General features: G+C 44.1%; 1 long non-coding RNA gene across 1 annotated transcript; it reads right to left on the bottom strand.

Moving 5' to 3' along the window:
* Window positions 1–6,428: 6,428 nt before the first annotated feature.
* LOC119266963 lies at window positions 6,429–9,598 on the bottom strand. The gene is made up of 5 exons (XR_005132242.1): window positions 9,216–9,598; window positions 8,864–8,933; window positions 8,274–8,385; window positions 7,559–7,617; window positions 6,429–6,668 (listed from the first exon to the last, which is right to left on the bottom strand). It is a non-coding gene; the product is annotated as an uncharacterized LOC119266963 (long non-coding RNA).
* Window positions 9,599–10,419: the final 821 nt, after the last annotated feature.

Below are 10,419 nucleotides of genomic sequence, written 5' to 3'. Positions count from 1 at the left end.
TAACTGCTCTTGTTTGGGAGCTCTGTGGTGGATATGGTGCTGTGTCAACAGGGACTGGGTTACTATCTGCTGGGGTGGGGGTTAGATTGGGTGAAGCTGGTTCTCTGTCCATCATAGTAGGGGTACAATCTGCGAGAGTTTGGGTTATCTATGGTAGGGCTGGTTCTCGTGCCTGTACAACCGGGGTGCTATCTCCACCAAGAGGTAGCACTGTTTTATTTGAAGACCGTGTTTTTAGTCCGCTAGATGCTGGCATCACCCGCTCCAATTCAAATGGCTGATAAACATGAAACATAGTTGAATGTACAGACATTGTATGAGAGACAGATGCAATAAATAGTGTGGAAAAAAGAGGTCATGAAATAGTTGACATGTATATTGTTTAACTAAAATGGATAGCATGACATAATTTCACATATATGATGTCTATCTAAACTGGATAGCATAGCATAACATAATTCAAAGATATGATGAATAACTAAAAGAATCACATGACATAATTCACCTACATGTTATCTAAGTAATCAGGGTCGCATCATTTAATTAACATATGTGATTTATATGCTAAACAAAGGGCATTAGATATGATGTCTGAACTAAGAACATGGTGTTGAATATTGTGTATATGATGTCTAATCTATGCAATGCAAGACACCATATGCATGATATGAGGAGTATAACCGTGCCAAGTTAGAGCATACACCTCGGTGGGGGAATATGACTAGTCATCTATCTCTGAATCCATCCCTGAGGAGCTATCGAGATCCAACAAGAGATCTGCTTCGGCAGGTAGCACTGTCTGTGCTGAAGGCCTTGTTTTCACTCCAGATTTTTCAATCTCCCACCCAAATGGCTGATTCACAGGAAGAGTAGTTTAATGTACAAACATTGTCGACAAATGGAAATGTAATGAAGAAAAGGATGGGCAAGATATCATTCAAATATATGATGCCTGGTTAAACAGGATGGCATTGCACATTTCACGTATATTATGCCTGGCTAAAAGACATGAGACTGCACAATTCTCATATATGATATAGAAACTAAACAAGTGGCATTACAAAACATGTCTAAACTAAGCAGATGACATATATGATGTCAAAAGTAGGCACTGCAAGACAACATATGCATGATATGACTAACATCATCATGCCATGGTAGAGCAAACACCGTGGGGGGTAAATAGGAGTGGTCAGCGGTGTCTGAATCTGCCTCATGACAGATATCTTCCTCTGGATTACAATCTGGAGAGGGATGGGGAGGGTTTGCCATTGAACCTACCATGGAGCGATGTCTGCATGACATTTTATTGCCACGCAAAACTCTTCTCTTTTTCTCTACATGTTCAACATGACTGTGTACAATATCTGACATGCATACGAAAAAAATATGGTGAGATTTATGTAAGGAGAGCATGCAGAAATTTGGAGTGATGGTAACAACCAGTAGATGGATCCAAAAATAATGATAGAAGGCTGGTGATTGCTTTAATTTAATAAAAAGACAGATGATGATTGCTTTACTATTTGTTTCCCACCCAAGATGAACAACATAGGCATACCCTAGGTGAACCAGATATTAGATAGAGATACTATTCATTGCTTCCTCGATATGTGCCCCACAACTAATTTAGAACTCAAGTTTGAAAATTAATTTGGACCTGCCTTGGAGTCCAAGAGGTCAACATGACGATAAAGTAGCAGGTAATTTTAAGCAATGCATAACATAAGCAAAAACAAAAGAGTGCGACCTCTCTTGTGGACCCGTGTACTCCTCAGGTTCATCTGCTGAGTCGATGATGGTGATGCCGTTACGGTGGGTGCCGGTGGCAGGGAAGGAGATCTGAGGCGGCGAAAGACGGTCAGGAGTCGTGATGCCTGGTTTGGTGGATGTTTCTGTTGATGGAGCAGCTCAGTTGAGGTGGACTACGTCGCGGCAGGAGCAGGACAAACCACACAAAGTTCCCTTCGACACCTACCTGTAACTGAAGTAATTCTGTAAGGGCTCATTTGGCTTGCATGATTCTAAAAACGCAGGGATAGGAAAAACACCGGAATAGGATAGGAATGCACATGGTAAACAGAGCATTTGTAAACACATGATTTCTGTCAACTTGAGTGTTTGGTTTACAGGAATTGGAAGAGCAGAGGAATGCAAAGGAACATGGCCAAAATAAAGTGAAACCATATGAAAGCATGTACAGTTAGAATGTTATTCTGCCACTAATGCACTTGATCTTGTTTTCATGCATTGGATTTTGAAAAGTAGGTCCAGTGGATGTTTTGCTTCATTCCTTCCAAGAAAATGCATGAATAATTGAATAGTAGAGTGCAATTGGAAAATTCCCTATTGCTATGTTTTTACGTTGAACCAAAATAGCCCTAATGGATCGACATGAATGTATAGTAATAAGTGATGCAACAAGTGTACAACGTCTTTGCCATAGCCATGTCGACCTCATCATCATTGGGTTGGTCGCTGAAGCAGTTGAGGCAGAGGTGGTTGTCGGAGGTGTGGAGGAAGATCTGAGGAATCTGTAGATGGTGTTCAGGGCACTGCTTTGTTGTGATGGATCGTTCTATCGTTGGAGCAGCCCCGATGAGCCGTAAGACATCAAGGCTAAAGCAGCACAAGATAGACATCGTCAATCTCAAGTGGGATTCTAATAGCATCTCCAATAGATGATGTAAAATAGATGTAAAATTTACATGACCAAAAACCACCTGACTACAACAGATGAGGTAAAAACTGTTGACTCTGAACTTAACTGTCGAAACTGAAATTTACTATGGAATCTGAATGTTACTGTCGAAACGGAACGCAATGGTAGCAGAGAGGCACTTCTCATGTAGTTTAGGGAGGGCCTGCAGTTCATCTTCAACCTGCACCCCCCTGAGCCGCCAGCCACCACCGACCAAACCGCCGGCACCAGCGCTACCTCGCCGCCCCGAAACAACTCCCCACCGCCGGTTTGCTGCTGCCCCGGCCAACCCTATAGGCCCCCGCCCCCACCCTGAACCCTAAGATAGATAGTGGGGTACCTCTCCAGCGAGCCTCCGTCCCCGCTGCGAGTGGTTCTTCCTTAACTCCGGCGAGCCCCCCACCCCCTGAAAATCGACTGACCCAAAAGTTGATTCAGTCGACTGAAGTGTAGCCAAATCGGAGCAGAGCAGCAGCACGAGCGAGGGGGAGAGCAGCAGCAGCAGCGTGAGCGAGCGAGAGCCGGAGCAGCAGCAGCTGGGCGAGCGAGCGAGCGATCGAGCAAGAGCCGGAGCAGCAGCAGCAGCGCGAGCAAGCGAGAGCTGGAGCAGCAGCAGATCCGGCTGGTATCGACGTCGCCACCGAAGGGGCCTCGCACTGGGTGAGAGCCGCCGTGGAGATGTCGTCTGCGGCGCCGGCTTCAAGGTAGCCGCTCCATGGGGGTGCGGGATGGAGCACCGTTGGCGCCGGGAGGTCAAGCTAAGGAGAAGGTGCGATGCGATGAGTGTACAACCTCTTTGGTGGCGCCTAGTAGGCCTCGGCTTCGTCCGAGGAGTCGGTGAGGATGCTGCGGTTCCGGTGGAGCAGGTTAAGGCGGCGCTGTGGGGATGGAGAAGCCGCGATAGACGAGGCGATCATTGGAGTAGCTCCTTGGAGGTGGAGGATGGGGCGGCTGAATCGGCGGGATGACGAGATGGACGACGGATCCTCATCCCGGGAGGTGGACGAGGGACGTCGAGCTGTTGCGGTGGACGACGTCGTCGGGGAAGAGGCTCCGGCTGGGCAGCGGTGAGGTGGCGGACGGAGGAGGTGGAGTTTCGCGGCTGGAGCGAAGAGGTTATGGCGGCCTGGGATTTCGAATGGCAAAAAGGAGGCGATGGGAGGGGGTGAACCATGACTTAGGGACGCGCTTGTCCAAAATGTAGGATGTGTTACAAAAGTACCCCGCACCGATTTGAACTAGCGGCCCTTTCGGCTCAGGGTTAGAAGGGGGATTTTGCGTGTCGGGATTTGGCAGCTGGAGGGAGTTTTCGCGCGCGTTGTAATTTCGGGATAGCAAGGCGTGGGTTGTGAAGGCGCCAGTTTTGGGAGCACAATATCTGAATTTTCGGGATATAACAAGGCGCGGGTTGAATTTTAGGGACAAGCCTAACGTGTAATATTGTACTTGTACGTACCAAATCAATTCGCACTTCCCTCAACCAAAAAGAAAATGGAAAAAATAAAACTATTCACACCACACAAAGAGAGAGTCTTGCCCCGCTTTATATAAAAATGCTATTTAAAGCTACTCATACCAACAATTTAGTGCAATTAAATGCTATTCGGTAGTATGAATCCGTGTTATGTCCAATTAAATTTTTTTGCTTGCTGTATAATGCATGTAACCTACTCATACCAATATTTTAGTGCATTCCAAATGTCTATACTACCGCTGCAATTCGAACTGAATTTGAATTCGTTTCTCTATTTCAATAACAATCTACAATCATGATTGTTGCCAACTTCAACCATCATTCGTCTATTACCTTAATAACACACCACATGATTACTATAGAGATAGATATGAACTATGTGTACTACATGAACTCGAATTCAATTTTTTGAGTACACTTGATGTTGATTCCAAATAATAGTACATTTGATGTACTAACTATATATTCATAATCTAAACCATGTTCCATACGTGTACACCGTGTTTATCACACATAGTATAGTACCCCGCCCCCTACATTATGACAAGTATTTAGATCTGAGCTGCAAAAGCCACACATTAGCCCAAACTATGATCAATGTTCTATATGTTATACGTAGTACTAGCAAGATGCCCATGCGTTCCACAGAACATCAACATGATCAAGGGGAGGCCTAATTTGCAAATATGGAGAGGGGTGTGGGTATCTTTTTTCAAAATTGCCATAGATTCCTTCCTATCCATCAGATATAAATCGGACGACCTATATTGCTGGATGGCACCATCATCAACAACTCCGTTTTTTATAAGAGTAGAGATAAAATATATTATATGTAGTATAACATGTTCATAACCACACCATGTGTATCACCGTTATATATATTCACACATGCGTCGGTTTAAAACACTATGATAAATTCTTCAAATATCCGAATTCGCTTTTTATAATGAAGTATGATTTCTATTCGTCTTTTACACCCACACAATCCTCTTATCTTTATAGCTAGCTAGCGCTAACTTTCTCTCATGCATGCAGACGCCCGCATCCCTCTCACCCTCCCTCAGCATTCTCTAGCTCCATCGCGCAAATTCGTCTTTTCACTTCAGGTCGTTCACCCACGGTGTGTGTAGGCCCCCCAGCTCCTTCTTTACGGCACACATCGATCGATATGCCTCTCTAGCCAGGTGTGCCTAGCACAAACACAAGCTTCCCCTCTTCTCTTATCACCGCCAATGCCTCACTCCCACCGCCCTTTTCATCGATCTCGTACTCGCACACTCCTTCCCCCTCGATATAGTATGACTCTCGCACCACCTCCTAGATGCATCCCTCTCTCTCTATCCTTCTCCCCATGCCTCATTTGCTTCTAACACACACATGCATGCATGTATACCGATCGATCTCCCAACATATACCTGGGTCGACTTCAACTATTCCCCCCATCGATCGACGTACCGCACAAGTTATGTCTCTCCTTTCTCTAACAAAGGACGATTGATCTTCCTATGTAGTTATGTCTTCTTACCACAGCCATATCTCCCCCTCATCATTCGTGCATGCCTCCTGACCCATCTCTCACACGCACGTGCACAGACAGGCAGCCATCCCCTCTCTTATTGATATTGCAGGCGTGCCCTCCGGTTGTCTAGCAAGCCTATCCCACCATTTGTTAGAAGCAACTCCACTACCACCCCTCCAACACTCTAGCTCCGTCTCTCTCCCAACCTTATTCCTCTCCTACACATATGCATGGATGCCGATCAATCTCCCTTAATACATGAGGTAGATCGATCTCCCTTAATACATGAGGTAGGCCTCTCTCCTCCTCCACACATATACCAGCCATTGTACCTCTATAGTTAATTAGGCCTCCCTCCCCCGCACCACACACCGATAGTCGAGCGTTGTAGGTAGGTACACTACAACAGGAACCCCCCTGCATCAACGCACCAATGTGTTGTTGTATGTTCATTATGTGTTGCCAAGGTCTACACCAACGAATCAGTATGCGTTGCCCTTGGTGGCGTTGTAATGGTCTACAACAACATATATGCATGCGTTGGTAAATTGCATGTAGATGCGTTGGTAGAGAACAACATATACAGCTAGAGCTCAACAACGCTTCATATGCGTTGTTGACGACCATGGATATAACAGATCATTGCTTCATATGCATTGGTGGTGACCGTGCACAATAATCTCAAATGAAAATAACAGATTAGTAGCACAATTCTTGACCTTGCAATGTCGACAGTTGGAGGCCAAACAGAAACTTCTCATATATTAAATTGACTATGTTGCATTACAAAGGACATGATCCAAGGATTACAAGAGGTGAAACTATATATCTGTAGCCGAATTCTTGATCTTGCAATCAACTATGATGTCTGAAACATTGATCCTAAATATGAAATTCTAAGTATCTTGTAGTAGCCCCATTCTTAACCTTGCAATCAGCATGTGAGCCATGCATTATCAATTTATCTTCATGATCTACAACAACAACAACAACAATAATACTATTAGATGAGCAACTTACATTATAGAAATCGGGTTAATAGGGAAGTACAATTTAAAGGAGCACCTTACAAATGTGATTTATCAAGACCTAAATTTATTTTATAGATAAGGGGATAGTTAATAATGTGAATACAAAAATATGAACATGAATTATGAAATAACATCTCAGATTATGCAATCTATATCCGTGTACTAATTATTTTTGCATCTTTCATCAACTCAAAACTATATGAACTATCATTATATGTTATTAGTGTTCCAGTCTATTTGCTCTTAAAAAAAGGCCAAAATTCCGATGTGGAAACTGCATATAATTGCAATGTCAGTATCATTACTCTGTAAAAAATAACAACAATACACACTAGCAAAAGGGTCATCGCCGTGCTATGGAGTACAAACACATAGGCTTTGAATCTTCACTCTTCACCCATTCTTTGTAAACTGAGGACATTATATTTATCTTAATTGCCTAGCACATATTCTAAATGTCCATACAAACATCATATACTACTAAAAGATACTAATACAATGAGTACCTTTGAGATGTGGTTGTTCATTGTGAACAACCATCAGCTTGCATATACTACTAACACAATCCAAAAAATATATTATACAAACAATGAAATGAATTCACCAACCAACTAAATGACAAGTAGGTAACTAATAATACCAAATATACTGAATTGAATATTTCCATTTTCGAGAGGTCTCGGCATTAATCCGCTTTGCGTCACATTACTCTGTACTACTCGTGCTTCAGGTTATTTATTAGTCATGCGTGTTATGGTGTATTAGGAGAAATCTTAGTGCCAAAAACTCAAAAATCTTTACATAATCTACATCACACAAGAGATCGCAATTACCTAAGATTTACCAAGTCACAGATTAGAATTTCCTGATCTGTGAATGAAATTTGCAGAACCTGCAGAACCAACAACACGAGAAAAAGAACATCATCAGACTTGGGACAGTTGGAGTTATCAACTCATGCATAGAAAGAATACACGCATAATGAATAAGAAACAGAAAGGGGGGAGAGCAGGAGAACTACGAACTATCTAATCCACGCCAACCCTAAGCCCCTGACTTGACCTTGAAGGGGTGCAGGATCTAATTAGTATAGGCAAGAGTGCACCCTAATTATATACACGAAAGGAGATAAAATAATAATTCATTGGCAGCTGGGAAAGATGAGCCTGCCAGACTAAGCCACCATAGGAATTCTAGTTTCTACATGGGTTTTGTCTTGAGTAGTATTATGTATAATATCAAACAACTTTCGTGTTCCAAGTTCAGCTGGTTACATCATGACCCACATTCTGAACTGAACTGGAACCCCAAACAGATCACAAGGTTAGATGTAAGTGAATTAGAACCATCATGTAGTAACAAGTCAGAATTAGTTACCCCTACTCTAGCTATGAGATCGATGGATAAGGAAGACCAATGCTTTTCTGGTTGATCACCACAAAATTACTGTAACTTCCTGAGCGAACATGCACGTCATAGAAACAAGTGAGCACAAACTTTTCCGAGAGAGATAGAGATAGAGAGCAGGGGACACACTAAGCAAAATACCTTATATTTCAAATCAATGATCTTCTTGACATGTTCATCAACTTGGCATCCTTCGGCAGAAACCATCTTTTCTCGTTTAATGTTTGAGTAGAAGAATCCTGCATCTATTTCACTGAGAAACTTACGTGTCAACGGTAACCTTTAGTGATGCGCGTGAAATAGGAAATCTAAGGGCCCGTTTGGCAGCTATGTATTTTCTTAGTAGTTGGAATATACCGTGGTTTCTAAAAAATACTACAGTTTTAAATATTTTTGGGTGTTTCTGTGACGAAGCTACAAACAAATAGCAGGGCAAGCTAGGCTGAAGGAAAGTTGTTATGCACTCATCCTAACAACAAATTCTCACTAGATACAATTTCTTTTGAGGCACTGTGGATATAAATTGGAAATTTGACGCAGTCAGATTGTTCTCATGTTAACAATGCTTCACTCGATACAGTTTACTCAGATTGATGTCATGCTAACCAGTGCTAACCAGAATTCTTTACTGGATACAATTTAAGCTGTAGAAATCAGTAATTAGATGAATAGACAATGTTGTAACTTGTAAGTGAAATTTAGGGATATATGAAAGAATCAAAGGAAATTACCTGCATCGTCTTGCAGGTTATTGTCCCCTTATACAGGCAGTACTTACATCACTACACCTACAAATCTCTCCTGCAAAAAAGCAGTACTCACATTAGTTGCAAATATTCTCCATGAAAAAGGGCAATTTTATAAGACATACGAACACTAGCAAATCAGCAGAGCAACTGGCAAATCAAATACTGGCAGGGACTCGGGATTTTGGAGAGGTCGAGAGGAGTTGCTGCTCTCCTACTGGGCTGAGTCACTGGCTGGCAGCTGCGTGGATCTGTGGGTTTCGACCAATCGGCTACTGTGCGCCGGTGGGCACCGTCGGCAAGGAACAAACAAGGACGAGCGAGGAAAGGGGCGTACCTCTGAACTGATGCAGTTGGGAATGGGGGCGTCGGTGCTTGCGTCGTCCCTGGCTGTGCGGAGGAGAACGGCAGCCTCAGCATCTCAGGTTGCGCGGAGGAGCGGCGGCGGCGGCACCTTCCCCGACGCGAGGAGGATGGTGACGACGCCGTGTGTGTCCCCGACGTGAGAAGGATGGCAAAGATGCAGTGTGCGTCGCGTCCCCGACGCGCGGAGATAGTTGCAAGGCACGCGGGCTCGGCGAAGGAACCAGGGACGGGGGTGGTGAAGGCAAAGGGGAAGGCGGCAGTGGGGGCAAGGGGACGGTGGCCCGATGCAGCTCGTTTAGGATAACTTTTTTTAGGATAAAGGCCAAAACGAAGGGAGAATAGGCGTCGTGCGCGAGCAGGAGGAGCGCGAGCGCCGACCAACAAGACGGAAGAGGTGGAGGTGGGTACGGGGAGGTTTTTTTTGGGTAAGGGGAAGTTAGCGCTAAGTGGGGAATATGGGAGGTTCAACCAGACAACACATCATCTACCTTCGTTGCTAGACATGCGTTGCTGTACGGGGAGTTTTGTTGTAGTGGTATCCATGCCACAGAGACAAATCGCATCTGTCCCCTCTCTCGTTCTAGTAAGCCGGGCACTCTATATCTTTGACGTGGGCATACACAAATTCGATGGCACTCTTTATCGACCGCGCGCGTGCACACACACACACACATCATCCATCTCTTCGATTCTATGGACACCTCAAGTCGATGATACCTCCACTCTCTTCTCGTGGATTGCCCCTCTATATATATGATATATCCAGGACTCTATTTCACACAAATTGCATATGTTATATTTTTTGATTGACCCCCCATCCCCTAAAAAAACTATCACGAACCCACACACTATATCTCTCTACGTTTGTATCTCTCTCACACAACCCCACGTAGGTGGTGTACGTATACAAGAAGAGAATAGGTGCACCGTGCATAGGTACTCACGCTTCGTGCCCAACCACACCCGCGCGAGTACACGGTGGAGCTCATTTCTGTACGAAATGGCAGCCCACGTGCTAATTTGAACGCGTGTAGCGGTTGTTTACCTACGGAGGTCGTGTACCACGCGTGCACGAAACAAAGTTCGACTTGATGCGTTGGCGCGTTATTTTTAAATAAAGTTATATCGCTCAAATGGCACGTACACAGAATATAAAACGATTTTTATGAAGAAAA

The sequence above is a fragment of the Triticum dicoccoides genome, chromosome 3A (assembly GCF_002162155.2).
Source record: "Triticum dicoccoides isolate Atlit2015 ecotype Zavitan chromosome 3A, WEW_v2.0, whole genome shotgun sequence".
In the NCBI taxonomy this organism is placed as follows: Eukaryota; Viridiplantae; Streptophyta; class Magnoliopsida; order Poales; family Poaceae; genus Triticum; species Triticum dicoccoides.
This window is presented reverse-complemented; position numbering and strand designations above follow the sequence as displayed.